Genomic DNA, 6681 nt, shown 5'->3' on the forward strand with positions numbered 1-6681 from the left:
GAAAATTTTGTCAAAATTTTATTTCTATAGAAAATTTTGTCAAAATTTTATTTCTATGGAAAATTTTGTCAGAATTTTATTTCTATAGAAAATTTTGTCAACATTTTATTTCTATAAAAAATTTTGTCAACATTTTATTTCAATAGAAAATGTTGTTAAAATTTTACTTCAATAGTAGTTTTTATTAAAATTTTATTTCTATAGAAATTTTGTCACAATTTTATTTCTATAGAAAATTTTGTGAAAAATTTTATTTCTATAGAAAATTTTGTGAAAAATTTTATTTCTATAGAATATTTTGTCAAAACTCTATTTCCATAGAAAATTTTGTCAAAATTTTATTTTTATAGCAAATTTGTAAATTTTTTTATAGGAAATTTTGTCAAAACTTTATTTTTATAGAAAATTTTGTCAATTTTTTTTATAAAAAATTTTCTCAAAATTTTTATTTCTATAAAAAATGTTGTCAAATTTTTATTTCTATGGAAAATTTGTTCACAATTTTAGTTCTATAGAAAATTTGGTCAAATTTTATTTCTACACAAAATTTTCTCAAAATCTTATTTCCATAGAAAGCTTTATCAAAATTTTATTTCTATAAAAAAATTTTATCAAAATTTTATTTCTATAGAAATTTTGTCAAAATTTTATTTCAAAAAAACAACAAAATTTTATTTCTATAGAAAATTTTGTCAAAATTTTATTTCTATAGAAAATTTTGTCAAAATTTTATTTCTATACAACTTTTTCCAAAACAATTGAATTGCCGTGTTTCGTGCGAGAGTATGATCTGTCATTTCGTAAATGTGAATGTGAATGGATTTTAAAATATATTAACTCGATTCGTAATAACAACAAAAAACAAAATATTCACAGTTGAAACAGTTTATGAATATGTAAATAAGTTTCTTTGCATAATGTATTCATTGGTCCCTTTAAGAATTATTCTTTTAAAACTACATATAATGATGATGAGAGCCAACAATTTAGGAACATTTAAAACCATAAAAAGGATGATTAAAGCAATTGCATTTGTAATTCAATATCACAAATACTATTTCGCAGTTAATGAGATACACAATTGCCTTGTGCCTGATGGCAGCGAACATGTTTTGTCTATGAAAGCGGGAAATAAACTCACGGGGAACACATGTGCAGTAATGTATTGACAATTATGCCTAACAAGACCTATAGAATGGAGTTTACAATTACAAACAAACAAAAAATGTCATCACAATATTAGGGATATGGGAACTCTATCCATATCCTTAGGGTGTATAACGTATTAAATGCTAAATGAAGACAATTTCAATGGAGACGTCCACAACTCACATCAACAGCCCGAAGAACAAAAAACAGATAATCATCTCCTAGCCTTATTTTACATTACCAGAAAAAGGCGTTGAGTTCGGCGAAGTCGAAGCTCACACACTCTACTCCCATGATTTTATTGGGTACACTCAATAAAAAAGTGAAACCGCCATCAAATATCATCTAGTCTTATTTTAGAAAATTTAAACTAAAATACAAATATATAAAATACTAGCGTAACCCGGCCCGCTTCGCTGCGCCTTCCGAAGCGTATTTGTAGGAATATTTTGCGTTAACTTAGTCAACCATATCCTTCGTGCTGAAAATAAATTCGAAAAGATTTGAATTCTTTCAAACAAATCGGAATACTTGCTTTTTCGTTTATAGGTACAAATACGGCGGATATGCATATGTTAAACGGTTCGTCTTAAAAAATGTCGGGGAGAGGGTGTACCCCTTCTTCCAATTTTTTTAAATAATGTTCTGTATTCAAGTAGTTGGACAATTTCTTGTGAATTTTAAGTGTGGTTTGTCAAAGAAAGGTATCCTTCTCCTCAACATATCTGAAAATTAATAATAATAACATACAAAGAATTACTGTTTCCAATCCAATAAATTGGAAAAAGCAAAAGTAAATGTTGGAAAATGATGCACCCTCTACGTTGGCTGCCAATTTCATGTAAATTTAAGTTCTTTACTAAAAAGACGTCTGGCAGAAGCCTGTGCAAAAATCATAAAATTATGTACCGAGTTCCCATTTACGGACAACCCTCTACTTTCAATTTAAGAAAAAAAAAACCGACAAAAGGGAACCCTCTCCCCACCTTCGCTCCACTCCGACCTGATATCGGACTATCACGTACCCTATATTAATTTCACAACTACTCAATGGTTCTAAAATTAACTAAAATTTTTCTTCCTGGTGGGTTCACTGTTTTTTCAGTGTAGTTGTGTAGGGTACAAACAAGGTGATATTATTTCATTGCATACACTCTCTAGTGTAGAGAACAAATTGGTCGCAACCAAAAATTAATTCCGCGTATGTGTACTAGATGGATAAAACGCAATTACGTCCATATTTATTCCTTAGCATAAGCGAGTAAATATGCAGATACCTTTGAAATATTCAATAATGTTAACTCTCCCAACCCATTACACTAATGTACACGGAGCAAAGGTAAAATTACCATTGAAAAACCCGTAGCAATTGTATGCGTACCTTAGTTTTCCTCGATTTCAATATAGACGGTATTCCCATTAAAGTATAACCGATGTGTATTAATGTGGGTAATATTTTCTTACTGCTTCATTTCAATCAAGGATTACAAATTTTGGAAAAACACATGAAGATAAAATTGAGGAACCGCGCTAAATACTAAGAATTATTATTTTTGTCGCAATATTTTGTACGTCCAAGAGGTATTAAATTTGAATAATTGGTATTACTAAATGGGTGTAAGGACCAAGGACTATTTGTTTCAACTTCCAATTATATCAGTTAATAAACGTAAATAAATTGGGCAGAACATATATATGTAAGCCATATCAAATATGTCTTCTCCGGTTTTAAGCCCTCGGTTTGGCCCAGTCTTACGATATTCCTAACGCTCTATCTGGTCTTCCGCAGAGCCGTTCAGGAATCAATTCCTTCCGAAATACTCTTAGACTAACAAGATCATATCAATAAGTGTAAAAAATTCTTTAAAACGCTTGGAAGTGTCATCAGATTTACTAAGACGAGAAAATCCATGACAAGTATAATATTCTAAGGTATAGAACCCATGAACTTCTTTTTTTTTTGTCCAATTCAGAACCTTCTATCCTTAAGCAAACAAACAATCAAGAAAATCGTATAAGTATTGCTACCACGGTTGCACATTTAGTTGGTAGAATTCTACCAAAAATGGTAGGTTTTTAACTGTTTGGTATATTGGTAGAACTGTCTATGCTTTGATCGATTTTGCAAACTATTTGATAAATTTTTCTATACAAATAAAATGTTGATAATTTTTTCGATAGAAATAAAATTTTCCAAAATTTTCTATAGAAATAAAATGTTGACGAAATTTTCTATAGAAATCAAATCATAAAAAAATCGATAGAAATAAAATTTTTAAAAAAATTTCTATAGAAATAAAATGTTGACAAAAATTTTTATAGAAATACAATTTTGACAAAATTTTCTATAGAAATAAAATCTTGACAAAATTTTCTATAGAAATCAAATCATAAAAAAAAATTCCATAGAAATAAAATTTTGACAAAATTTTCTATAGAAATAAAATTTTTTATAAAACTAAAATTTTGACAAAAGTTTCTATAGAAATAAAATTTCGACAAAATTTTCTATAGAAATAAAATTTTGACAAAATTTTCTATAGAAATAAAATTTTGACAAAATTTTCTATAGAAATAAAATTTTGACAAAATTTTCTATAGAGATAAAATTTTGGCAATATTTTCTATAGAGATAAAATTTTGACAAAATTTTCTATCGAGATACAATTTTGACAACATTTTCTATAGAGATAAAATTTTGACAAAATTTTCTATAGAGATAAAATTTTGACAAAATTTTCTATAGAGATAAAATTTTGACAAAATTTTCTATAGAGATAAAATTTTGACAAAATTTTCTATAGAAATAAAATTTTTACAAAATTTTCTATAGAAATAAAATTTTTACAAAATTTTCTATAGAAATAAAATTTTAAGGAAATTTTCTATAAAACTAAAATTTTGACAAAAGTTTCTATAGAAATAAAATTTTGACAAAATTTTCTATACAAATAAATTTTGACAAAATTTTCTATAGAAATAAAATTTTGACAACATTTTCTATAGAAATAAAATTTTGACAAAAATTTTTCTATAGAAATAAAATTTTGACAACATTTTCTATAGAGACAAAATTTTGACAAAATTTTCTATAAAGATAAAATTTTGACAAAATTTTCTATAGAGATAAAATTTTGACAAAATTTTCTATAAAGATAAAATTTTGACAAAATTTTCTATAGAGATAAAATTTTGACAAAATTTTCTATAGAGATAAAATTTTGACAAAAATTTCTATAGAGATAACATTTTGACAAAATTTTCTACAGAAATAAAATTTTGACAAAACTTCGAATAGAAATAAAATTTGGTAAAACTTTGTATAGAAATAAAATTTAGACAAAATTTTCTATAGAAATAAAATTTAGACAAAATTTTCTATAGAAATAAAATTTTGACAAAATTTTCTAAAGAGATAAAATTTTGACAAAATTTTCTATAGAAATTCAATTTTGTCAAAATTTTCTATACAAATAAAATTTTGACAAAATTTTCTATAGAAATAAAATTTTGACAAAATTTTCTATAGAAATAAAATATTGACAAAATTTTCTATAGAAATAAAATGGTGACAAAATTTACTATAGAAATAAAATTTTGAAAATTTTTTCTATAGAAATAAAATTTTGACCAATTTTCATTAGAAATAAAATTTTGTCAAAATTTTCCATAGAAATAAAATTTTTACAAAATTTTCTATAGAAATAAAATTTTTACAAAATTTTCTATAGAAATAAAATTTAGAAAAGAAATTACATAGAAATAATTTTTATATCTATGGAAATAAAATTTTGACAAAATTTTCTAAAGACATAAAATTTTGCAAACTAAGATTTTTTGTTTGGTTGTTATTTGGTAAAATTTTCTCCAAATTTTGGTATATTATTCTTGGCTCGAGTGGCAACCGTGATTTCAACCTATAATATCCAAACAAAAATACTTTCCTCCCAAATTTATACAAAAACAAGTAAGAAAAGTCTAAAGTCGGGCGGGGCCGACTATATTATACCCTGCACCACTTTGTAGATCTAAATTTTCGATACCATATCACATCCGTCAAATGTGTTGGGTGCTATATATAAAGGTTTGTCCCAAATACATACATTTAAATATCACTCGATTTGGACAGAATTTGATACAAAATTTTCTATAGAAATAGAATTTTGAAAAGAAATTACATAGAAATAATTTTTATATCTATGGAAATAAAATTTTGACAAAATTTTCTAAAGACATAAAATTTTGCAAACTAAGATTTTTTGTTTGGTTGTTATTTGGTAAAATTTTCTCCAAATTTTGGTATATTATTCTTGGCTCGAGTGGCAACCGTGATTTCAACCCATAATATCCAAACAAAAATACTTTCCTCCCAAATTTATACAAAAACAAGTAAGGAAAGTCTAAAGTCGGGCGGGGCCGACTATATTATACCCTGCACCACTTTGTAGATCTAAATTTTCGATACCATATCACATCCGTCAAATGTGTTGGGTGCTATATATAAAGGTTTGTCCCAAACACATACATTTAAATATCACTCGATTTGGACAGAATTTGATAGACTTTTACAAAATCAATAGACTCAAAATTTAAGTTGGCTAATGCACTAGGGTGGAACTCAATTTTAGTAAAAAAAAAACTCTGGCTATTAGAACCATATTAGTCCATATCGGGCGAAAGATATATATGGGAGCTATATCTAAATCTGAACCGATTTCAATCAAATTTTGCACTCTTAACTGCGCTACTAATTGTACTCCTAGGGCAAAATTTCAAAAAAATTAGGCCAAAACTCTGGCTTCTAGGATCATATTAGTCCATATCGGGCGATAGATATATATGGGAGCTATATCTAAATCTAAACCGATTTCAACCAAATTTGGCACGCATAGCTACAATGCTAAATTTACTCCCTGTGCAAAATTTCAACCAAATTGGGCCAAAACTCTGGCTTTTAGTACTATATTAGTCCATATCGGGCGAAAGATATATATGGGAGCTATATCTAAATCTGAACCGATTTCTTCCAAAACCAATAGGGTTCTATTCTGACCCAAATTAGGAACATGAGCCAAATTTGAAGGCGATTGGACTTAAATTGCGACCTAGACTTTGATCACAAAAATGTGTTCACAGACAGACGGACGGACGGACAGACGGACATGGTTATATCGACTCATGGACCCACCCTGAGCATTATTGCCAAAGACACCATGTGTCTATCTCGTCTCCTTCTGGGTGTTACAAACATATGCACTAACTTATAATACCCTGTTCCACAGTGTGGCGCAGGGTATAAAAAATGGTTATTTTTGTAAAATAATTTCTGTAAGAAATGTAATGTTTGTCTCTAAACTGAAAATAATTTGATTTTTAAAAATTTCCATAGATGGAGTTGCAAAACCTCTCAACTCTCCTCGACCATCCATCAAACCCCCTCTAATAAACGCACATCTCTCTGGTATATGTAGGGCTAACAAAAACCAATTGTTTGCCTCAAAGTCAACGTCAGTTGCAAGTTATTGTTGCTGG

Source organism: Haematobia irritans, chromosome 1 (assembly GCF_050003625.1).
Source record: "Haematobia irritans isolate KBUSLIRL chromosome 1, ASM5000362v1, whole genome shotgun sequence".
NCBI classification, from domain to species: Eukaryota; Metazoa; Arthropoda; class Insecta; order Diptera; family Muscidae; genus Haematobia; species Haematobia irritans.